The sequence below is a fragment of the Diabrotica virgifera genome, chromosome 6 (assembly GCF_917563875.1).
Source record: "Diabrotica virgifera virgifera chromosome 6, PGI_DIABVI_V3a".
Lineage (NCBI taxonomy): Eukaryota > Metazoa > Arthropoda > Insecta > Coleoptera > Chrysomelidae > Diabrotica > Diabrotica virgifera.
This window is the reverse complement of record NC_065448.1, coordinates 52,106,384-52,133,208: the sequence shown is the minus strand read 5'-3', so window position 1 is coordinate 52,133,208 and position 26,825 is coordinate 52,106,384. Positions and strand designations below refer to the sequence as shown.

General features: G+C 33.2%; 1 protein-coding gene across 2 annotated transcripts in view; it reads left to right on the top strand.

Annotated features, from left to right (window-relative positions):
• Nucleotides 1-26,825, top strand: part of LOC114325904 (cyclic AMP response element-binding protein A) — a 609,112-nt gene that overhangs the window by 352,199 nt on the left and 230,088 nt on the right. The gene's annotated exons all lie outside the window — the stretch shown is intronic.

Sequence of the window (26,825 nt, the reverse complement as noted above, 5' to 3'; positions counted from 1 at the left end):
TTTACAGTTTGCATGGTTGAGTAATAAAAACAATAGTTTTACGCACTTAACGAATATCTTCCGATCCCGCAAGGTCAATCAAAATCTATAAACATTTGAAATTGTTGATGAATTTGATGAATTAAAAAACATTTAGTTATCTCATTTCTCTGTTACATTGTGAAGCTCTTCGCTTGTTTATATATTGTATAATAATATTTAAACAACCTAGAACTCACAACAAGGAGGTGGCTGCACTTTTTACTCCATCCACACCCTTCTCTCCATACAACCAATGAGTGTGTGGTTTTTACATTATTTACATAGTAAATTTCTTTTTCATTTGTTTGTATCCAGCTTTTAAACGTCAATTTTGAATTTTGATTTGGTGGTAAAATCTGGCAGCATGGACCTTGATTTAAGTGTTGCCTTGATGAATCCATCTCTTGATTGGGTCCCACACACATTAGACGATACTTCCGTGACCAACTCTACGTACCGCTAGACAGCTTGCGTATGACAGGGAAGGTTTTGTACATTCCAGTCTGGCGTGTTGCCTGATATAATGTAGGAACTTATATCTTCATTTGAAACGCTTTAAAGAACTGGTGGAGAAGATAGTTTTGCAACATTCCAATCTAATATTTCAGTGTAGTCCTGTGCTTCAAAATTTCAAGTAGGAGTGATGAAATTTCTAATACTTTTGCCCTTGGCTTTAGTCTATCCAGCTTTTAACACTCTCCTTAGCCCTAGCTCTCTAATGTGTTTCCTTTCTCCCTACTACTTGAAATTTTGAAGCACGGGACTAAACTGAAATAATAGACTGGAATATAATGTTGCAAAACTATTGCAGACTGTTGCAAAACTATCTTCTCCATCACTTCTTCGAAGTGTCAAATGAAGATATAAGTTCTTGCATTACATCGAGCGACATACCAGACTAGAATGTATAAAACTATCCCTGACATACGCAAGCTGATGAGAGGTGCCTAAAGTTGGTCACGGAAGCATCGTCTAATGCAGGGGAGGCCAACCCGTCGATCACGACCCCTAGGTCAGTCGATCGATGGCAAGAAAAAATTATCTACCTACCTATCTATTCCCGTCCTAAATATTACAAAAATTCCTAGTCAGTAAATCCCAGAGAATTAGAAAGGCAGACAGTAGATTTCGAGTCCGATTAAGTTGGTCACCCCTGGTCTAATGTATGTGGGCCCCAATCAAGAGATGGATTCATAAGGGCAACACTTAAATCAAGGTCAATGCTGCCAGATTCTACCACCAAATCACAATACAAAGTTGATGTTTAAAAGCTGAATACAAGCATGAAAAAGAAATTTACTATGTAAATAATGTAAAAACCACATTCATTGGTTGGTTGGAGAGAAGGGTGTGTGTCGAGCTAGAAGTGCAACCACCTCCTCGTTGTGAGTTCTAGGTTGTTTAAGTATTGTCATACAATATATAAACAAGCGAAAAACTTCACAATGTAGGAGAAGAATGAGATAACTAAATGTTTTTTAATTTATCAAAATCATCGAAAATTTCAAATATTTATAGATTTTGATGGTCCTTGCGGGATAGGAAGATATTCGTTAGATGCGTAAAATTGTTCTTTTTATTACTTAACCATGCAAACTCTAAATAAATTTTACTATAGCGATAAATAAAACGTACATGGAGGATAAATAAAAAATTCCTAAGAAAAGGTAAAATTTCATTTTTTTCATAATCTTTAGGCCCGTTGCGGGATCGGAAGATAAAGTGCGATTTTAATAATGTTTGTTTTGTTTTCCTTGTAATTACCAATCGCAACTTTTCCGCACTATAGCGATACGGGATTTTCAACTTGACTTTTTTCGCACAATCCTACTATGCATACCTATATTTTTAATATATAGGATCTTATAATTCGATTCCAGCAATAAAATTGCTGGTAAATAACTTTTCCATGAATTTTGCTAATTAGCCCAGAGTAAACATAATATACCAAAATAGACTTTTAAATTATGTCCCTACGTAAGACTTTTATTACGGGAATTTTAAAAATATCGTTTAAAATGAATAACAACTTTTATTGAGGTGATTCCAGTCTAAATGTATCACAATGTATATTAGTCGTAGATAAAACATATTGTTTTGTTCAAATAAGAAATAGTAACTCAAAATCTAATTTATATAATTTTTATTTCAGGTATGTATTACTTCATCTACAAGATAACTAAGGTTGGTAAGATGCCATTTCAATTTTTTACCAATATTATATTTATTATTACAACCTCAAAGTTGATTTGATAATCGTCAGAAAGAAGAACAAATAATTTTTCGTTTAGAACTTTCTTTTCATTTAAAACTATCTTTGTGCTCATTTTATGTTTATATTACACCTTATAATTACGAGAATCAGGTCAATTTTGAAGTATATTGCGTTAGGTGCAATCATTAGTTTTGGAGCAATTAATTAACCAATACTGGCCCTAATATATTGGAGTTTCAAAAACTTACAAGGAATGAGATAATCAAAAGGTGTTTCAAAGCACTAAAACTAAAATATAAGAAAATATACTAAAATCACTACAAATTGAGGTACCAGCATTTTGTAAAATAAGAGGCAAAATTTCTATAAGTACCTATACTATTTCACTAATAAGATCAGAAATCATTAGTAACAACCATCTCTTGACTATTTATCTAGCTAGATGATTTTTTGATACAATATGGTTACTGAAAATTCATTAGAAAAGGATCAAGTAACCTAATCAATAATCATCACGACACAGTGTGACATTTCCCATTCATACACCATCGTATATATTGTGACATAAGTTTTGATGTGAGAAACTAATATCCTCTATTTTCTGTGTACCTATTACGTGCTAATCCCAAAATAAAGATAATTTTTACAGGTGATTCATTCGTTACAAAGAGACAATGAAAATCCCTAATAGGTAATAAACTATGTTTATCAAAACAATAAATTATGACTCTAGCTATATAACGTTTAACAACTCACGCTTTCACGTTTTACATTTTTTCTCAATATTTTTATCTGTTATATATCTAAATATAGTTTTTCAGACAATATAATCGCGAATATAAACATTATGTCTTTTGTTGGTATAATTTTTTCATACGGAATTAATTTAAAATCAGTTGTAAGTCATAAATTCAAAATTTAATATAATATCTTTGTTTATCTTCCTCGGTGATGAAGCTACTACGTGATATCTGTATCTATAAAATACATACACCTATTCTAAAGTCATCTCATCCCTTTCTGAACCATAAAACTTAAGTATATTAATAATACAATAGGACGCAGTATTAGAGGACCCGATATAAATTAACATTTTTTCTTCTTATTTTTGTTCTTCTTCCTCTTTTTATATAGATGCGACTTTGTTTGTTCAATGTGCCTCCAGTAAGTTGTCGTTCTTTGTTGTTGTTGTTGTTTGTTGTTTTCGTGGTCTTCCCACTGATTGTCTTCCTATTGGGGAACTGTCTCCCGCCATCTTTATTATACCCTATTCTACGAACATACGCCTGTTTTGGATTACTTCGACAACGAATATTTTACTGTGCAAAATAAGAAGAACGAAAGTAAATTGCAAATTGCATTGTTGTTTATTGGAATAATTATTAGTGCCATTTACTTTCGTACTTCTTATGTTGCACATTAAAATATTCGTTGTCAAAGTAATCCAAAACAGGCGTATGTTCGTGGAATGGCCCATACTCTATTTGTTATCATTCTGCTTATAATATGATCGTTCCATTTTACTTTTCTCTTTCTTACCCAATCCTTGATATTCTCAATTTTACATATCCTTCGCACATCTGTATTTCTACAGGTTTTCATCTAACCTTTTTGTATAGAATTCTTTTTATTATCTGAGTTGAGTCGTGTTTCTGCCGTGTAGAATAGAATAGAATAGAAATATGCTTTACTGTCACTGAAAATTTTTACAATTTTATGGACAAAGCTTACATACAGTAAAAAAAACATAATATCAATAACAAATAACAACTACAATTTCTAAAAATTAGATAAATCGTCAATATAGTCCGTTCTTTAACGGTAAAATATTGCAAAACCTCTAAATTTTAAAGAACCGCTTGGATTGACATGGAATTTGGCATACACATAGCTAACAAGTCAAAGAAGAAACGTGATATTGTGCCAATATGTGCTTTTGCCCTGGGGGTGGTATTCACCCCCTCTTGGGGGTGAAAAAATATTCGTCCAAAGAAAGTCAGGAAATGGATAAACTGGCTAATTTTAATAACTTTTGTTCTATAGAGTTTTTAGTTCTAAGTCAATACTTTTCGAGTTATTTGGCAGTGAATATGTTCATTTTTTCAACAAAATAACCACGCTTTTAGACGGTTTTTCGCAAATAACTTAAATAGTAAGTATTTTGTCAAAAAAACATTCTCAGCAAAAATATAGCCTGTAAAAAATTTAAAAAAAAATGGTGTATATATCAAGTCTCTACACCTAGTAGAAGCAGAGTTATTGCTAATGAAAAATAGGTTCATATTCGTCAAATTCCAAATGGAATACTTTAACGTGAAATAACCAAAAATGAAGCATATTTCGGGGAAAACTCATTACAACTTATTTAAAGTTTTTAAAAAAAGCTTCATTTTTGTTTTATAAAAAAAAATTCTAGCATCAGAATTAAACAAGTTACGCTCAAAATAAAGTTAGTCCCTTTTGTTTTTGGTAAAAAAATCTAGAAAATCACCCCCAAATTAGTATCTTAAATGAACTTAATCGTTATGACTTCACAAGTTTCTTGACTCGTGTATATATTGTTTATAGATCTGTAAGTTTCATCGGTTCAAAGTCCTTATTATTGAAAGGGCTGTAGTTAAAAGGGGTTGAACGAGTCACTGATCACGAATGTATGCAAATTTAGAAACACCAAATCTTAATCAATTTTTGTCTAACAGAAAAACAAAAAAATACATGATATTCAGAAAAGCAAATCTAACTTTTTTTGATTTTCGAGATGTTTGGTATCTCTAACAATTTTTAAGTTGTTTTGAAAAAAAGCATATGTTTCAAAATTTAAATTTTTAAAATTTTTATTTTGAAACCAAATTGTTTCAAAAATAAGCACTTTGGACCGATGAAACTTACAGATCATATAAACACAACATAAGTAAAATAATTTGTGGAGCGGTAACGATTAATTTCATTTAAGTTGCTAATTAGAGGGTGGTCTTCCCAATTTTTTTTTGCAAGAACAAAAGGGACCAACTTTATTTTGAGCGTAACTTGCTTAAATTTAATGCTAGAAACTTTTTGTAAAAATAGAAATAAAGCTTTTTTTAAACACTTTAAAAAGTTAAAATGGGTTTTCCCCAAAAAGTGCTTAATTTTTTGGATATTTCACGTTGAAATATTCTATTTGAAATTTGGTGAATATGAATCTATTTTTCATTGGCTATAACTCTGGTTCTACGAGATCCAGAGACCTAACGCGTACACCATTTTTTTTTACTTTTTTATAGGCTATATTTTTGCTAAGATCGTTTTTTTCGACAAAATATTTACTTTTTGAGTTATTTGCGAAAAACCGTCTAAAAATGTGGTTATTTTGTTGAAAAATGAACATATTCACTCGCAAATAACTCGAAAAGTGTTGACTTGGCGAAAAAGCTCTATAGAACAAAAGTTACTTAAAATTTGTCAATTTACCATTTCCAGACTTATTTTGGACATATATTTTTTCACCCCCAGGACAAAAGCACACATTGACACAATATCACTTTTTTTCTTTGACATGTAAGCTATACGTATGCCAAATTTCATGTCAATCCAAGCGGTTCTTTAAAATTTAGAGCAAAAACCGTGAAAGAATGGACTAATATGTGTACAGTATAATATAAGATATAAAATCCAAGACAAAAACAATTTATTGCAAAATTTATATAAATTGCAAATTGAACATACTTACAACAAATAAAATAAAATACATAAGGAACTGAAATGTTTATGCTACTGCGTATGAAACCCAATTTTCTTAGTTATTCATTAAGAAATTCTATTGAATAGTATGGTCTTTTAGATAGATAGGCTTTTGTCAGTTTACGGAACTTTGGGAAATATGTTGCAGATTTAAGTTGTAACGGGAGATGGTTGTACAGTTTCTTTGCGGAATATAATATAGATTTCTTTACTAACTCAGTGGATGGAATCGGTAAATAAATGTCAAAGATTGAATTTCTGGTGGAGTAAAGATGATTGGGCCTTGCTGGAAAGACATGAAGGTGTTTTCAAATTAAACAAACCGTTTCTAGAATATATAAAGATGGAAGTGTTAAAATTCCGTGATTTCTGAAGTAACTTCTGCAATGTGTAGATCATCTGAGGCCAAACAGATATCTTATTGCTCTTTTTTGCAATTTAAAAATAACACCAAATTGAGCAGCTATACTAGAACCCCAAAAAGGAAGATCATATCGAAGATGAGACTCAAACAACGAAAAATATGTTATTTTAGAAGATGCCAAATTGAGTTCCCTTGAGACAGATCTTATTGCATAGCAATCTGAGGCGAGTTTCTTACTTAACGAATCGATATGAAGGGACCATTTGAGGTTGCTGTCTAAAAAAATACCAAGAAATTTTACAGAGTCAACGGTACTGATCTGGCTGTTATTAAGAGGCAAAGGTTGAAGAGGTCCTTTATAGGATAATGCTACTGTTTTATTTACGTTAAAAGAGAGTAAATTAGAGTCAGACCAGGTCTTTATCGTCAGTAGATCCGAAGTTATAGTTTCATGAAGAGATGCAATAGTTGAGTTGCTCCAAGTGATACTGGTATCATCAGCAAAAAGAAAAATTTTCCCATCGATTTTAAAATTAGTGATGTCATTTATAAAGATAAGGAACAGAAGAGGACCCAATACTGAACCTTGTGGTACTCCACATACAATGTTTTTGAGACTAGAGTCAGTATCATTTGCTCTAACTAGTTGTTTTCTATTATTCAAGTAGGATTGGAACCAATTTAAAGAAATACCTCGAATTCCATAGAAATTTAGTTTTGTAATCAAGATGTCGTGATTTACACAATCAAAAGCTTTGGCATAGTCGCAGAAAACAGTGGCAGTATAAAGATTATTGTTTAGTGCTTGGTAAACCTCATGTAGTACAGAAAACATGGCATCAGTGGTACAATTATTTGTTAAAAAGCCGAACTGATTTTGTGATAAAATGTTATTATCAACGATAAAGGACATAAGTCGAGTTTTAATGAGTCTCTCAATAATTTTGGAGAGTACCGGTAGTAAGGCAATAGGTCTATAGTTGCAGGCATCAGATTTTTCACCACCCTTATGAAGAGGAATAATAATGGCTGTCTTTAGGCACTCTGGAAATTTACCTTTTTCGAAGGAATCATTAATTAGAGAGACGAGGGTTTCCAACACATTTTCTGTGAGATTAGAGAAAATTTTTATAGATAGTCCATCAGTACTACAAGATGATTTGCTTTTGATACTATTGATTGTTTGGATCAGTTCAGAGTTATCGACTGGTCTTAAAAGGAATGAATTCGAGACCTTTCTTGTGTTAGGGAGATAGGAAATGGGATCTTGTTGCGGCAAAATAGTTGATGTTATATTTTTACTCACATTAACGAAGTAGTCGTTTAGACTTTCAGGATTTGGAAGGTAAAATTTAAAATGTAAAATGTAAAATATGTATAATGTATGTTATTATTCGTTTCATGATTATGTATTTGGTAAATACTGCCTTTCACTTCTTAGATATTTTTATTTCTACATATTGTTTCATTCAGGCATCCTACAGCTCTGTTTGCTCTATTTACTTTATCTTTTCAGATATGTTCATTTACCCGCTATAATATCTTACATAAGCCACTAAAGATAGCGCTTCTGTCTCTTTACGTTTTGTTTGAAAATATTCAGACATATAGCACAACCCAGGAGGCCACCCTAGAATTCTAGTTCATTCAAATTCAGAAACGGTACTTTTCCAAGCAAAGTTCCATTACCAAGGCTCGATTTTGCCTACTCAGAACGATAAATGAAAGGTACCTTTACGTATTTAAATATTTTTCTATAAAAAGTCACACCTTTTTTTCATTTTCCGTTGTGCGTCAAGATGTAAAGGGTAAGATCTTTTTTGTACCTTTTGGACCTGGACTGTTGTATTCCTTATTGATCTTAATCTTAAGTGTATGTGCATTGTTTTCTTTGATCATTAATATCTGGCCCATGATTATAAGTATTATACCAATTACAATTCATGTCAGACCCTGGAAAAGAGAATAAAAGAGCAGATAAAAGTTAATAATGCCAGAGCTGTTAACTTTTTCTATTGATATGTTAATTTTAGTAAATAACTACGCCACTGAATAATTTTAATATGAATGATTGATCTTTGAATTAAGAAAGCGTTATAAATCAATCTAGATACGAACCGACACACAGGTTTTATCATTTGCCGCGACTATGGCAAATATAATATTAGACATTTTTATCTTTACATGTAAAACCAGCCAAGTTTTACTTACATAACCTCTGATACGATTTAACGAGATGACTAATGTAAGTAATGATATAACAACATGAAATGTCAACAAGTGCATTATAATTTCCAGCTGGTTATTTGATAAACTACTTTTTATAAATTAAGATGTGTCGGCGAAGTTACAGCCATGCTTTAATAAAAATTTTAGTTATTTAATGCTCATGAACACCTAGAAAGTACTTTTTGATTTAGAAAGTTACTTGGTATTTAATAATCAGGTCATGATGAGATCATCTAAATTTGTAATATGGGTGAGATCAGTATAAGATATCTTTAGGTGATATCAGTAATGGATCAGTATATGACAGTATTATATGTATAGTCTTTCTAATGTTAATAGGCATACAGAGATTATAGCCTGTGAGGAAAATCCTTTGCAGTCGACCTTCACCAACATACTTCAGAAATGAAACTGAAAAGTCTAGACAGATACAGAATCCACCATTATAATAAAAATTAAAATGGCAAATAATTATTTAAATCTGAAACTTTTCTTGTTGGAAATTCTTTCTGGTACATCCTTAATCTGCGACTTCTACAATTTATAAGGCAGCATACGACGAATATAGAAAACAAAAAGGACGTTACTATATGCAGTCACATTCCGTTTTCATTCGTCTAGGACAGGGTTTCCCAACCTTTTTGTGCCATTCCCACTTTAGCCATCCCAAAAATTTTTATGACCCCTCCCCCCAATGTAACATATATAATAATTTTGAATATTACAGAATTAAATTGGTCCCCCAGAAAACGATAGGTTTTAGGAAGAAATCACTAGGAAATTGTTATCGAGTACATTTTCAAAACATATAATGAAAAACTCAAATTAAGATTCCAAATAATTTTAATATGTATATATTTTTCTATATTAATTTAGTTTGATCCTTGCTCTTGAATCTTCCTGCACAGAGATTTTATATTAGTTTCCAATTTGGTTAGCTTCAGTTTCAAGTGTCCACGTTGAGTTATATCCAGCCGATTTTTTTTTTAGCAGTAAATCATTTACATCACTAAATCCACATTCAACTCAAAATATGAAGATGAAAACGGCAGTAATAATTTTCTTGCACATTTGGTTGAATTTGGGTATTTGATTTCTGTTTTCCCACAAAACCACGCCACCGCTCATTTTATATTAAATAAAGTTTTAACTGATTCATCATTTTGCAATTCTATGAGTTCTTCTTGATACTGCGTATTTGATATATCAGACAAATCCACTAACATTGGCTGCATCATCCATGTTGGAATATCAGTTTGTTTTAAATCTGAAAATCTTTCTTTTAAATCAGCCGATAGAATATTCAGATGATTGCCAATAAGAAGTAAAACGCTATCAGTTTCTTCACATTTTTGGAGCCAATGAGACGGTTCAAAGTTTGTGTATGTTTCTGACATAACTCAACATGAGTAATGAAACCAAATAATATCTTCGCTTCTGCTTCGACAAGAATTTTATTTGTTCCTTGAAATTGCTTATTTAATATATTTAGTTTTTCAAAGATTTCGGCTAAATAACTCACAAACACTTTTCCATCTATTAACAGACACTTAATTTCAGGTGTGTCGCTTAAAAAATCGCTAATAAATAACAGACATTTCCATAAATATTTTCAAGTGTGTAGTTCCCTTCAGATAGCCATCTTACTTCATTATGAAGTAAAAGTCTCACCTGGTCTTCATTTTGTTCTTCACAAAATAACTTGGAAAAGACGCTCACATTTGCCATTAGATTTAATAGCATTAACACACCTTCTTAGGGAATGTAGTACTTCATATAGAACAGGAGAGATGTTTAACATTTTTGTGCATAACACAATGTACAATAATCACTTATGGGTTCGCATCTTTTATCAATTTTAAGCAGGCATTTCGTTTGCCATCACATTAAGAGCGCCATCAGTAGCACAAGATGTTAAATTTTTCATTATTGTGCTTTTACAGAACAACATTTCTTTAGGAAAATGCCCTATATCAATGCATCTCACCTAAGTTACCAATACTGCTTCATTATCTCTCAAAGTTGATTCATTCATTTGCAAGAAAATTCTTGTTTTCAGATTTTCAACCAACAAGTTGTTTTTCATTATCTTCACCCATTTCGTCTATTCTTCTGCTAACAGTATTGTTACTGAGTGGCATAGCTTTTATATTTTTGTCATCCTTTTCAAGAAACGTTTTAAGAAATGCTGATATTGACGGTTTTATTAAATTCTCTCCTGTAGTATGATTTTTTCCAGTTTTGGCGATGAATAAAGATATTTGACTAGGCTCAAGAATAAGATTATTAGATGAAGTATGAGCAGTACCTAAGTAGAAACTTTATGTTTTTCACAGAAATTTAGCATTACATTTAAATGGCCCACAGCGAAAAAGTAAATTCGTGTCGAGCCCATATTCGAATTGCCCCTCTTAACAATCAAATTGCCCCCTGTGGGGCGTGGGCCCCACGTTGGGAAACACTGGTATAGGAAAAGGACAGAAAGAAACTTCCTAGTACTCAAATCTGAGTAAAGATAGAAAAGTAAAAGACGGTTTTTTCGGATTCACTTAAATAGATGGCCTGGCTCTTTTCGCTTCAAAAGTGTGCACGCTAGCTCTGCTGAGGAAGCCTGTAAGGCAGAAATAGCTGTCCAGAGATTGTGTATCCCTCTGAATCGAAATCAAGCAAAAACCGTCTATTACTTTTCTATATTTACTCAGATTTTCCTGGACGAATGAAAACGGAATGCGACTGTATATAGTAGAGTCCTTTTTGTTTTCCATATTTGTTGTCTGCTGTCTTATAAATTGTAAAAGTCGCAGATTAAGGATGTATCAGAAAGAATTTCCAACAAGAAAAATTTCAGGTTTAAATAATTATTTACCATTTTAATTTTTATTATAATGGTAGATTCTGTAACTCAGACTTTTCAGTCTATTTAAGAGATGTCGCTGAATTGCGTCCCTATGTGGATTTCAAATGATCTTTGAAATTTCACTTACATAGATGGGCTGGCTCGTTTTCGCTTCAGAGGTGTGCACGCTAGCTCTGCTGAAGAAGCCTCTAAGGCAGAAACAGCTGTCCAGGGTGTGTGCATCCCTCTGAATCGAAAGCAAACAAAAACCGTCTTTTTCTTTTCTTCTATCTTGAGTACTCAGATTTGAGTACTAGGAAGTTTCTTTCTGTCCTTTTCCTAGACGAATGAAAACGGAATGTGACTGCATATAGTAGAGTCCTTTTTGTTTTCTACATTCGTCGTCTGTTGTCTTATAAATTGTAAAAGTCGCAGATTAAGGATGCACCAGAAAGAATTTCCAACAAGAAAAGTTTCAGATGGCTGACTCATTTTCGCTTCAGAGGTGTGCCTGTTAGCTCTGCTGTGGAAGCCTGCAAGGCAGAAATAGCTGTCCAGGGTTTGTGCATCCCTCTGAATCGAAAGCAAGCAAAAACCGTCTTTTACTACGCTTCAGAAAGTTTCAAGAGAAATGGTAAGTTTTTGTAATGAACAAGTTTTGTAATGTTAATAATTAAAGTTGATGATTTTTTTATATACAGTAAAGCGCACTCAAGGTTTCAAATCCTCTTGGTTACATGGATTACATGAAATTAGCTTTGCCTTAAGAATATCCATCAGAAAATTGGTAGTGTGTTATTTGCCTTTAAAAACACAACCAGACGCAATAGTGCATATACTAGTTAACCACATAAATGAAGGGCTTAAACTCCAAAAGATATTGCCCAGCTGCTTTTCTTGGCATATCTTAGGCATTAGATAAGGTTTGGCATACAGGACTGAAAATAAAACTAAAGAAGCTCCTTCTTCTTTAAGTGCCGTCTTCTAATCGGAGGTTGGATGTCATCATCACTATCTTTACTCTATTTACCGCTGCTCTAAAGAGTTCGATAAAACTACATTTAAACCAGTCCCTTAAATTCTTCGACCAGGACACTCCCCTTCTTCGTATTCCTTTCTCCTTTTATCTACCCTATCTAAATTGCAGCTCTTAAAATCCTACCTGGACAATAGACACTTCTTTGCGAAACAGTACAACCGAGTATACTGTGGCGAAAGCCTTGGACCCATACTATGTGTCTTGCATACAATTTACATTCCAACAACAAGAAAACTACAATAGCAACCACCACTCCAACCTAAATAGAATTCAGCAATGGTTAAAACTATGGCACATCAAATATAATCGAATTAAATTACTTCACATAACATTAATGCTACGTAGAGAAACATATCCTCCTGTATATATTGACAATTGTCAACTTCTTCAATTCCGAAATTGCCAATTATTTTGCCATGCATTTAGGCCGTCTTCTAACTTGAAAGAACATATATTTACCAAGAGCAAGCAACTTGGACTTTATAAGTAATATTTATTACCTTAACCTCATTATTGCTCATCTTTAAGCCCATTTATATTTATGGGATTCAGCTATATTGCACCGCCATTAGTGTCTCCAATATAAACATCCTAACAGAGATTCCAAAATAAGGTGCTGCGTGCCATATTCAATGTCAATGCGATCGACTGTTTCTGTAGAAACCGAACCGTCAAATATAACGCATTTTCAAATAAAATTATGGTTTATTCCCGTTAATTATTGTAGTGGAAGCCGAAACACCAAATATAACGTATTTTGAATCAAAATTATGGTTTATTTCCATCAAATAGAACAGACAACATAAAAAAGTCATAAGAAAATAGTTTTAGAATTATATATGTATAATGCCAACTGTTTCGATAGATTAGTTAAAAGTTTGCACAGTCAACAATAGATATTTTCTAAAATGAATAACCATTTTCAATTTCGTTGCAACACGAAACTACAGCTGCATTATATTCTAGTTCAATCAGAGAGTGCAGCAAGCACCTCTACCGGTTTCGAAACTTATTAGTCTCTCATCAGGAGGCACATAATATGCTGCCCTCTCTGACCCAACCATGACAAACCCCGGCTGGCAGTTACGGATTGCAACGAACGAAATGGCAGGGATGCTCTAGCGGCAACTGCTAGCAAAAGACTAAGTTTTCAATCTACTAGCACATAAAATAACATTAAAAATATTACTCTACATTCTATTAGATTGAAAACTTGTCTTTTGCTTGCAGTTGCCGCTAGTGCATCCCTATCATTTCGTTCGTTGCAATGCGTAACTGCACACCGGGTTTGTCCTGGTTGGGTCAGAGAGAGCAGCATATGTGCCTCCTGATGAGAGACTAATAAGTTTCGAAACCGGTAGAGGTGCTTGCTGCACTCTCTGATTGAACTAGAATATAATGCGGCTGTAGTTTCGTGTTGCAACGAAATTGAAAATGGTTATTCATTTTTGATGTACATGTTTACTCTGATTGGAGTACGAAGGGAGCCATTCTCGTTGGAACTTTACCGCGCTGAGCAGATGGGACGTGAATTATAAATTTTAAAATTCCCTCTTCTTCTTTAGTCTCAGCATCCGTTATGGCTTGCAAATTTTAGAAGCCTCGGAGGTGTAACCAGAGAAGGTTCCCATTGTTTTCAATTTGGTGGGATGTAGAGTAATATTTTGAATGTTATTTTATGTGCTATTAAATTGAAAACTTAGTCAGAGATATTTTATCTAATTTTTCCACCAAAATATATTCTCGACTATACCTACATATATACTTAATTAGATACACTGTATACAATTTATCCGCATAATAAATAACATGTTGCTCATCTAAGCGCTGCGCTGGTACGAATCTGTATATATTACATACTTAACACTACTTTCTTGTTTTTGTATCTTAAGAGGAAGAGATGGCGGAGGTGAACTGTTGGTGTGTTGGTGATGGTAAATGGTAGATTCGTAGAGCGACACCGGGTCTGCCATATGCTTCATGCTTCTTCCATTTACGTTCATACGGTCAAAGCCACATGGTCGTTTGTGTGGTCAAGTTTTCAGGAATCCTTAAATAGCGGTGTTGGCATTTATAAATGAATATTATTCATAGGTATATTGCGTAAGGTGGAATTAGCATTTACAAGGGACTTAATAAATCTTTTGAGAAGAGATTACTATATATTTTGGGCCGTTGTAAAATATTTAAAGCATTATGTTTGAATTTGAATAGGTATGTAGTTTTAAAAAAGTACACTCGACTCTTGATAACTTGGACCAGGGAAATTTGTTCAACTTATCGAAAGTCCCAGTTAACAAATTCCCAGTTATCAAGAGCAGAAAAAATAAATACATTTTAAAAATTAGTACGTATATGTATTTCTCAACATTTTTACACTTATGCACAATGTACAGGGTTATTCACTATATTTTGACCCCTTTGTAAACTGCTTTATTTACAGAATTAGAAAAAAATGTAAAATACAAAAGTTATTCGATTTTTCAATTATGATTTCTTGACATATGTATATATCATACTAGTGACATCATCCATCTGGGCGTGATGACGTAACCGACTATTTTTTTTAAATGAGAATAGGGGTTGTGTGCTAGCTCATTTGAAAGGTTATTTAATTCTCTATTCAGTAATATAAACATTAAGATAATTATTTATACAGGGTGTCCAAAAAAAAATTTTAATTAAATTAATTGACACTAAAAGAAGAATGTATGTAATTTATTTAATTCAAAATACCTTCTACCGCTGTTAGAAAACAGAAATAAGAGTATATTGCACAAATAAACATTGCTTTTAGCTTAAATTAAATGTTCAAACTGCCAAGAGGCAGATGAGTGGCAGCTTGAACATTGAATTTAAGTGAAAAGTAATGTTTATTTGTTTAATAAACATTTATTTTTGCGTTCTGACAGCAGTAGAATGTATTTTGAATTAAATAAATTACATACATTCTTCTTTTTGTATCAATTAATTTAATTGGACACCGTGTATAAATAATCATGTTAATGTTTATATTACTGAATAGCGAATTGAATAACCTTTCAAATGAGCTAGCACAAGACCTCTATTCTCATTTAAAAAATAGTCGATGACGTCATCACGCCCAAAGTGATGGCGTCACTAGTACGATATATATGTCAAAAAATCATAATTTAAAAATCGAATAACTTTTGAATTTTACATTTTTTTCTAATTATGTGAATAAAGCAGTTTACAGGGGGGTCAAAATATAGTGAATAACCCTGTACAGATATATCTTGCATCAATAATCACTATATGCGCCAGTCGCAAACCTTGTAATTTCACCGGCTTAAAGCTATTCCACAATATGTTTTACTTGGACAATACTTCATTTTTTATTTAACACAATCTATAAAAAATCGAATTTTCTTTCCTTTTGTACCCATATTTTCGCCTATAAGTCGAAAGATATTGCTCCAATAAAAGAAATTATAGAAAGTAAACATTTTGTTTTTCAATTATAGTTTATAGTCTAGTCGTAACATAGGGGGTCCCGTGGGCACTTTTAGCTCGCCGCGATTTGATGGTATTATAGGTTTTTTGGGTCGCTGAATCCAATAGAAGTGGTCTGGAAGCCCAAATGTGGTGCGTTTAATTGTTATTAAAGAATTATGGTAAAATTAGGTATTTTTCAGGAATTATTAGATGCTTCTTCTTCTTCTTCTTCTTCTTCTTCTTCTTCTTCTTCTTCTTCTTCCTCTTCTTCTTTTTATATAGACATTACTCTGTCTGTTTTTCAATGTGCCTCCAATAAGTTGTCATTCCATCTTTTTCGTGGTCTTCCCACTGATCGTCTTCCTATTGGAGAACCGTCTCTCGCCGTCCTTACTACTCTATTTGTTGTCATTCGGCTTATGTGGTCGTTCCATTCTACTCTTCTGCTTTTCACCCAGTTATTAATGTTGTCCACCTTGCATCTCCTTCGTATATCTGCACTTCTAGCTCTATCCCACATCGTCTTACCATCGATTTTTCGCAATGTTTTCATCTCTGCTGTTTCTAGCATTATTTTTGTCCGTTCTGTATCAGGTCGTGTTTCTGCCGTGTATGTCATTATTGGTCTGATGACTGTTTTGTAAATTCTGCCTTTCACTTCTTTTCCGATGTTTTTATTTTTCCATATTGTTTCATTCAGGCAACCTGCGGCTCTGTTTGCTTTATTCACCTGATCTTCCACTTCTGTTTCGAGCTTTCCGTAGCTGCATAGTGTGATGCCTAGATATTTAAACTCCATGACTTGTTCTATTATTTGACCCTCCAGCTCTAATTTACACCTTATTAGATCTGCTGTTATAACCATGCATTTAGTCTTTTTTGGGGAAATTATCATGTTAAATTTTCTAGCGATTATATTAAATTCGTGCAGCATACGTTGTAAATCATCTTCACTTTGGGAGATTAGTATTGCGTCGTCTGCATAGCAGATTATTTTAAGTTGTTTTTCTTCCATTTGGTATCCTTTTTTTGTTCTTACTTTTTTTATTATTTCGTCCATGATCAAGTTGAACAACAGAGGACTCAGGGAATCTCCCTGTCTTATCCCATTGCCAGCTTCAATTGGGTCAGTTAGTTCTTCATCTACTTTTACTTTTATTGTGTTGTTCTGGTAGATATTTTCGATCGTTTTAATTATTCCTAGAGGTACCTCTCTTGTGTACAATAAATGGATAACGTCCTTTAATTTGACCCTGTCGAATGCCTTCTTAAGGTCCACAAAACATAAGTATGCCGGTTTGTTGTATTCCTAACGATTTTTCTTGAATCTGCCTCATTATAAATATAGCGTCGGTGCATGATTATTAGATGCCCTGTAAATAAATTGATAGTGTTAAGGTCTTCTCTGGTGTATATTTGGTCGCTCAATCGAATGCGACTAGTCGCGATTGCTCAAAATATGTTCTTATTTTCTAAATAACAAAATAATTGTTTATTCGCCGAAAAGCTCGAAATGCGCTATCTACAGCAAGTTTGTAGTCTCTTTCATAGTATTTTTATACGCTAAATCGATCGCCACTAGTCGTGATAGCTTAAACCACGTTCCGACTTTGTTATTAATAAATTGTTGCAAAAATAACGATTTATAGTACGTTCACTCACGGTTTTTGCTCTAAATTAAAAAAAAAACCACTTGGATTGACATGAAATTTGGCATACACGCAGCTAACATGTCAAACAAAACAACTGATATTGTGTCGATGTCTGATTTTACCCAGGGGGTGAGTTTCACCCCTTTTCTTGGGTGAAAAAAGAAACCTTTAAAATAAGTCCGGAAGTGGATAAACTGATTAATTCTAAGCAACTTTTGTTCTACAGCGTGTCTACTTGAGTTGGAAACATATGGGAAACTTTTTTATTATTAATTTTACGAAAAAAAGTTATTCTTTATAAAAAGTTCTGCATGCCCCAAAACCTAAGATTCAATCATCAGATATCAAATTTTCTGAATATTATACGAGGTATGTCAAAAAATATGAACTTCGTTCAAGAGTAAAGTACCTTTATTTCTCTCAATATCGAAAATGCTTATTCTGAAAAGTTGTTTGGAAATAAAAACTAAGCTCAAATATGCAATTACATGCTTCTAATTGGAAAAAAATATTTTCCAAATTTTTCTCAAATTTATTGATACTAACTTCGTTTTGATTCATTACACATACGATAACTCTTTTATTATTACTTTTACGAAAAAAAGGTATTCTTTATAGAAAGCTCTGTAGGTCATAAGGTCGAAGATGCAACCAACAGATATCACATTTTATTAATTTTATACGAGTTATGTCAAAAAATATGAATTTCAGTCAAGAGTAAAGTACCTTTATTTTTCACAATATTGAAAACAGTTATTAAAAAAGTTGTTTAGAACTAAAAACTATGTGTCAATATGCAATTACATCCTTCTAATTGAAATACTGTGAAATATAAAGGTGCTATAATATTGAGCGAATTTCATATTTTTTGACACACCTCGTATAAAATTAATAAAAGTTGATATATCATGGTTGTGTCTTAGATTTTAGACCATGCAAAGCTTTTTACGAAGAATAACTTTTTTTCGTAAAATGAATAATAAACGAGTTATCATATTTGTAATAATTAAAAACAATGTTGGGTATCCTTAAATTTGAGAAAAATTTTTTTTTCAATAAGAAGCATGTAATTGCATATTTGATCTTAGTTTTTAATTCCAAACAATTTTTTATCATAAGAATTTTAGATATTGAGAGAAATAAAAGTACTTTACCCTTGACCGAAATTCATATTTTTTGACATACCTCGTATAATATTCAGAAAATTTGATATCTGATGATTGAATCTTAGGTTTTGGGGCATGGAGAACTTTTTATAAAGAATAACTTTTTTTCGTAAAATTAATAATAAAAAAGTTTCCCATATGTTTCCAACTCAAGTAGACACGCTGTATATAGTTTTTTCACCAAGTCAATACTGGTTTTTTGGTTTTTTGTTGAAAATGAACATATTGACTTGCAAATATCTTTAAAAGTATTGACTTAGTGAAAAAACTGTATAGAACAAAAGTTGCTTAGAATTAATCAGTTTATCCAATTCCGGACTTATTTTAAAGGTTTCTCTTTTCACCCCCGAAACGGGGTGAAACTCACCCCCAGGGTAAAAGCACACGTCGACACGATATCACTTGTTTTTTTTTTGACACGTTAGCTACATGTATGCCAAATTTCATGTCATTCCAAGTGGTTTAGAGCAAATTTAGAGCAAAAACCGCGAGTAAACGTACTATAAACCGTTATTTTGCAATAATTTATTAATAACAAAGTCGGAACGTGGTTTAAGCTATAACGACTAGTGACAATCGATTTAACGTATATAAATACTATGAAAAAGACTACAAACTTGCTGTAGATAAAGCATTTTGAGCTTTTCGGCGAATAAACAGTTATTTTGTTATTAACAAAATAAGAACACATTTTGAGTAATCGCGACTAGTCGCATTCGATTGACATTGAAAAGTAATGTTTATTGTTTGAAGAATAGCAATAATTTGGAAAAAAGTGGAAAAAATGGAGATCCTCCTTTTCATATTCCACCTAGAAAGACTTTATAATACGATTGAAACGTGTGCTAAATTTCGTTAGGATAAGTTTAATAGTTCTTGCATTATAATTTTGCATCCCAGGGTCTGCAAAAAATTACAAATTTGAAATTATGCTGGCCCGAAAAAAAGCAGTTTAGTCAAAAAAAATTTTGCCTATAAAGAAAGGCTCCAGCTTTCAAACGCACTTTGAAAAATTGAAATGGGTCGGTCAACTAGGACACTTGGAGAACCTAGGGGAATAGGTTCCAAATTGTCTGTATTTATTTGCCAAAAGCATTAGTGAATCTTACGTCGATTATCACCAAGACACAACCGCGAAGGTATTTGAGGCTGGTTTAAAAATAAATTAATACCAAACATACCACTAAACAGTAATAATTGTTATGAACAATGCGACAATTTAAATAAAGCTCCTTGTACCAATGATACTAATGTTACTATTCAAAATTATATGTTCGATAATAATTATTTTGAAGAAACGTATAGAAAAAATAGATTTATTGCAAATTTGAAGACCTTATCTATAAAAAAAGAATATGTTTGCGATAAGTATGCAAAAAGTATGGGTCATAGAATTTTGAGACACACCATATTATTGTATTTTTTTAGTCATGTAGAACACATGACATGTGGTATGAATTAAAATCTAGTATTAGGAGGAAAAATGTTACGCCTACTCAAAGCGCTTCTGTAATTCAACTTATTAATAGTAAAATACAAAATATTAATATTACCAGCTGGCAAAATGCAATTGCACATATAGAAACAGTTGAAAGTTACTATCTTCTTGTAGATAATTTTCAAAGTATTGTGTTTAATTAACTTAGCAGTTGATAGTGACACTGACCTCAAACATTAATATTTTTCAAAATGTGAAATTATTTGTTAAATTATTTTTCAAACTGTGAAATTAATAAATATTTACTTTTTGATACCTTCGTTCAGACCATCTTGTCCCCTAGAGTATCGAGGTGTCGAGATCAGCGTTGGCGGTAGTAATTTTAGTAAGTCGGTTAATTCATTCAGTGGAGGGAAACAAATGGATTGTCAGAAAGAAACTTTCATGGTTACGTAACATTAGACGTATTTCGCGCAGCAGCCGATAGAGAAGGTTTCAGGAAATTGTAACCCAACGTCTGAATACGGACACGACACCTAAAGAAGATAGAAGGTCAATTCATACAATAATAAAAATTATAACGCCCTTAGTCCACAAAATTACCACGGCACTGACCGTACCAGCCCCTCCTAGTCTGTATAGCTTTTGACTTTCTTTGAATTTGAATTGTGCTTTGAATTTACCGACAAACCACCGGAGAATACAAGCCACTCCGCGCTGGCCATAAATAGGGGGTTTGGGCATTGTACAGGGATTGTAAGTCACAAATTCTGAGGAAAAAGACGCTATTTCACGTTGATTCCCGTTTTTAGTTTTTATCCTTTTCTATTAGATATTGTTTATTTCTCAAGGCGTGCCACGACACGTTCCGTTGGATGCCAGCTTTATACCACAATAATTATGCATAAGTCTAAGCACTATAATTGTGAACCTGGTATACTGCAAATAAAAGAAGAATCAAAGATGTCAGCCTTATCTCTGATTTGTTTAAACTTGAGAGAATACTATTTACTATAAAATAGCCATTACAATTTAAACTATCTGGTTGTAAGCACTAAACTTGTGATGGTATGCGAAGGTTTATACTTTAACAGTTCTATTTTCAATTCAACAGATTGAATTCGAAATTTATTGACATTTTATGACACTCTTTAACTGTTAGATGAGTATTACTAAATGCGGTTTACTTATTTGTTAGAAATAGACCAGGGTATTTAGAACAAAAAACACTCGAATAAATCGATTTTTAAATACAGCAATTAGAGATTTGCAATTATTTGCATTGTGTTCAGGATGATGCCAGGAAAATAGTCTACAATAGAAACATTGATGGAATTGCATAATTATTTCATTTTAAAGTGCATAAAAGCATCCAAAATGTATAATAAACATGCCAAAATCACAAATATGCCGTAGCTAAAGGCTTCTGTGGAGAATCTGGTATCCAGGATGACGAATAACAACGTCAATAATTCATAATAATAACACGATCAAATTCGAATATAGTAAATCAGTCTTGAAATAAGTTATAAAATGAATTTATAAATTGAGTTATAACATAACATAACATAGTTATATAATATAACATAAACATAACATATGTATAACATAACATAGATATTTTAATATTCAAATTCTTGATTGAAAAAAAAATAAAAATCTGGTTTTTAAGAGCTACTGCAGAGGTGTTCACCTCGTCATAATTGTACTTAGCAACCCCGAAAACTCCCGAGTACCCTGTTTGCATTAATTAGTGCAGTTAGTGTCGGAAAGGCGAGAATTTAATGGCAAACACCACCGAGTAATCTGTTTGCATCAATTTAGTCGAGGTAAAGAACAATTTAGACGAAAACGCTCGAAACTCCAGAAGATGACGTACCTTAACAGCAACCGTGGGCACCAGGTGCTCCGAGGGCCGGTTCTAGGCCACCTAGGCGGGCCATTCATGATCCGATTTGTGGTCCCTCTAGTGGTCCAACTTTATGGTACCTCTAGTGGTACTACTAGACCATTCACGTCCCAACATTTTATCTTTCTAGCTGCCAACAAAGGTCTTACCTTTCAGCCACCTGTTTTCACGGTGGTGTACACTAAAAAATGTATCGAGTAAAGTCTATGCAAAATATAATTCGGAGGATTTGTGGTTTTAAAAATTGGGTACATGAGTTGAGGTTTCATAATTAAGCATGCCATAAGTTTCGTTTCTCTAGCATTTGTCTAGGGCTGATACGAACTAATTAATTTTTACGACTCTTGTAATTTTTACGATGTAGGGTAGTTATATTCTATTGTAGAAAGAAATAAATACTTGTTCTAAACTGCAGCTGGAATTAACTTTGCTGTGTGTGGATGTATCGTGTATTTTTAATAGTAGCAATTTTTCGTGCCATTAAAAGTTATTTTCTATTATTTATTTGCGAACCTAGGGATCCTTGCTCAGCGATGTACCAATTGAGATTTTGTTTGGAGCTGATGTTGTAATCAAATTGTATACACGGAGGAAATACTAGTTACAGTGCGGTCTCGTAGCAAATTTACCATTTTAATTGGGAATAAATCACAATGTTAGTTAGAAATTAAATTTAATTGACGTTTCCCCTTCTACTTCTGAAATCATTATGAAAATGTTCCGAAGTGGAAGTCGAAACATCAAATAAATTTAATGTATAACTAATATTGTGGCTTATTCCCAGTTCAAATAGTAAATTTGCATAAGATACCAAAAGAAAATAGTTTTAGATTAATAAGAAACTGGTCTTTATTTACAGAAAGGAAAATGATTGGTCCCAACAAAAAGTAGATAATATGTAATAGGGATGGGAAAAACCTACCGGTTTTAACCTACAACCGGTATATGTCTTACCACTAAGACGAAATTATTTCCTATATATAGTGCGAAAGAAAAAGAGTGTTCAAAGAAAAAGAATATGTGTAATGTACCTCTCGATATTTAAAGAGCCTCCAGATAGACACCGAATTCGCATTACTTTCAGGGAAATTCCACCCCAAAACATAGAGCCTCCATTAAACAATCTCGTCTCTCTTATCTTGTGCTGTGCATACCGCTTACCTGATCGACAAATATCTCTTATAGGTGTCGATAAGAACTGTTTACGTTATGTGCCTTTCTGTTTTTAAAGTTTTGTTAACTGTTATGTTTTAGTGTTAATTTAGTTTTGTTTCAGTTAAAATACATGTTAAGGAGTAAACCACCTATTTTCTTTGTTATTTTCTTTATCTTTAGAAAGCTAAAGATATCAGGGAGATTCAAAAAACAAAATGCTCACAAAACATTACTACAATACGATTCCGATCTATACACAGATTTGTACCTCGTTCTCCTTACAGGGTGTTTCAAACTTAACATAAGAAAAACATTGCTTTTCTTCCACCCGGTATAAGTACAAAAAAGAAGTTTAATTAAATCTTTGCACAACTGTGTAAATACTAAAGAAATATCTAAGATAATAAAAATTAGCGAAATCCGTTAATCCGTTCGCGAAAAAATCAACTGTGAAAATGAGCATACATTTTCTATATCCTTAAATTATGACTCTCAGTGTAGTGGAAATTTTTAATCCAACATCCAACATCAGCATTCACGCTCCAACTTTCTTAGTAACACCACTATTGGTCCCACTAGTGGTCTTACTAGTGGTACCACTAATCCAACCGGTCCATTCACGGTCCGATTTTAGATCCAACTACGAAAGTTTGACCACTAGAGGGACCACAAATCGGATCATGAATGGCCCGCCCCACAAAGCCCAGAAACCCCGAGTAAACAAAATCTGGCCTTACTATACTGATTTTGACATATTTATGCACTTTTGGATGCATTTTATGCACTATAAATTCAATTATGCATTACCACCCAAATTTCTATTGTAGACTTTTTCATGACGTCATCCCGAACACAATGCAATAAATTGCAAAAAGTCGATAGGTGCTATATTTAAAAATCGATATATTTTTTCCTATATACCCTGACCTAAAAACGAATAGGCCACTTGTTAAACCGAATACCGCCTTAAGCAAAAAAAGGTTTATTTAGTTTTTGTAAATGTGTGCTGATAATGTCGTATATTTTCCTTTTAATGACTGTAAGTAAAAACGGTAACTTTGGTAGAGCAATTAAATTTATTGATGTCAACGTTATGTTTTATAATAAAGCACTACAATGTTGCACTGAAAGGCGCAAGTTTATTCTGTAGGTAGATATGTAGGTACCGCAAATTGAGTGAAGGAGAAGGATATTAGAATATACAGGGTGTTTCATTAATAATTGTCCATATAGTAACTGGAGAAACGTTAGCACAAAATACGAAGATTTAACTAAAACACTTAAATACAATGTGGTTCCTTACTGAGTTACAGGGTGTTTCTTCATTCGTACTATTCATTTGTACCGATAAAGTCATTACTTTTCGAGATCTTTGAAGTTAAAAATTAAACGACACGGTTATTTTGATTCATGTATTGTGTCGCTTTATTTTTAGTTTCAAATATCTCGAAAACTAATTATTTTATCGTTACGAATGAAGAGTATATTATTTACATAAAAGTAGATTAATATAATATTAATATACCAGGCAGGGAAGACTGGAAGGAAGGTGTACCCATACAGGCGGTTGCTACCTGGTACACTGATGGCTCAAAAACATCGGAAGGTGTGGGAGCTGGCATAGTAGGGACAAATCAAGGAATTCAGTTCCCGGTTAGTCTATCAAAGGATGTCACAGTTTTCCAGGCGGAAATAACGGCAATCCATCACTGCGTGGAAGAAATAGAAAGGCAGCAAAGAACGTTCCGTTCAGTTGCCATCTTCACAGATAGTCAGGCAGCGCTTAAGGCACTCAATTCTGTAGAGGTCAAATCTAAGCTAGTATGGGATTGTGTGAGTGCCCTAAATAAACTAGGATATCGTAGCAATGTTACGGTGGCCTGGGTACTGGGGCACGAGGGTCATAAGGGCAATGAAAAAGCAGATGAAATGGCCAAACAAGGCTCATCAATGCCATTCGTTGGACCGGAACCCTTCTGCGGCGTTGCAAAGGCAGTTACAAGAACGGCTACAAGAAAGTGGGTAGCTCACAAATCTTTGGAATGGTGGAGGAATTCACCAGGTCAAAGACAGGCGAAAGAGTTTATTACAGAACATTCGCCAAAATTTACGGCAGACCTAATAAGCAAAGACAGGAAAACAGTCAAAGCCATAGTAGGTCTGCTAACAGGGCACTGTAAGCTGAATAGGCACTTAAAGCTGATGGGATTGGCAGATGATGACCTGTGCAGATTCTGTCACCTCGAAGAAGAAACAGCAGAGCACATTTTATGTCATTGTGACAATCTGGCAAATGTGCGGTTATTTGCATTAGGAGAACAAAATCCAACGGCAAATAGCTACATGGAAGGTTCAGTCTCGAAGCTATTAGACTTTTTAAAAAGGGTCAGGCTAGAGAACGTTATCTAGGACTAGAGGGCCACAATAGATCTGAAAAGGTCGCAGTGGAATAGGCCAGAAAGCCACCTCTCTAAATCTAATCTAATCTACATAAAAAGTATTGGAGAATCAAAAAATTACACTAAAATAGCAATTTCGTCAGTGGCATAGAATTTCGGAAGGGTTAACCAGTCACTATCCCCTGTCGTACGCCTCTGGTAGTAGCTAGAAACGTTTATTTATGTTAATTTAGTACGGTGTACAGTACCTACACTTTCTGCCAAGTATGATAAGGATGCGCCAAATAGTTTTAAAGTACTGGGTACAAATAATTTTTAAATTTTAATCATATGAATCATAATATCATAAATTAATCAAAATAACTGTGCCGTTTCATTATTTAACTTCAAATATCTCGGAAACTAATGACTTTATCGATACCAATGAAAAGTATATTATTTACGTAGAAAGTATTGGAGAATCTAAACATGGCACTAAAATAGTAATTCCTCCAGCAGCGTAGAATTTTAGAAGGGTCAACCATTCACTATCCACTGTCTTACGCCTCCGGTAGTAGCTAGAAACATTTGTTTATCATAATTTAGTAGGGTATATGGTAGTCGCACTTTCTGCCAAGTATGAAAAGTATACGTCGAATAGTTTTAAAATGCTGAGCAAAAATAGTTTTTAAATTTTTAGATAAAACACCCTGTAACTCGGTAAGGAACCACATTTTATTTAGGTGTTTTAGGTTAAATCTTCGTATTTTGTATTAAGGTTGCTCCAGTTACTATGTGGACAATTATTAATGAAACACCCTGTATAATAAACAGAACAGTAAGGAAGCTCTCATACCAAAAGCGATATCCGATCGATATATGTAATGGAGAAATCTGACGACGAGGTCTAAGCGCGTGTTGAAGCGAGATTCAAGTGGGTCCTAATTTAAACGTCGGCAAAGAGAGACATAATATTATATAATAGTGGAAAAGAAAGAGAACGCAGATACCCTACAAGACGGTAAAATTAGTAATATTTACACTTTGTGATAAAATGTCCCGAATATGTCCCGAAGAATACAGGCAACCAAAAAGTTGACTGCTCTCAGTGGTGGAGATAAAAATATTAGTTGGTTTTTTTAATTCTCACAATGATAAAAATTAGAACAAAACGTAGTTTGACCATAAAATTACCACGCCACTGATCATACCCTCGGCTGACAAGACATCCACACTATCCGCAGGCT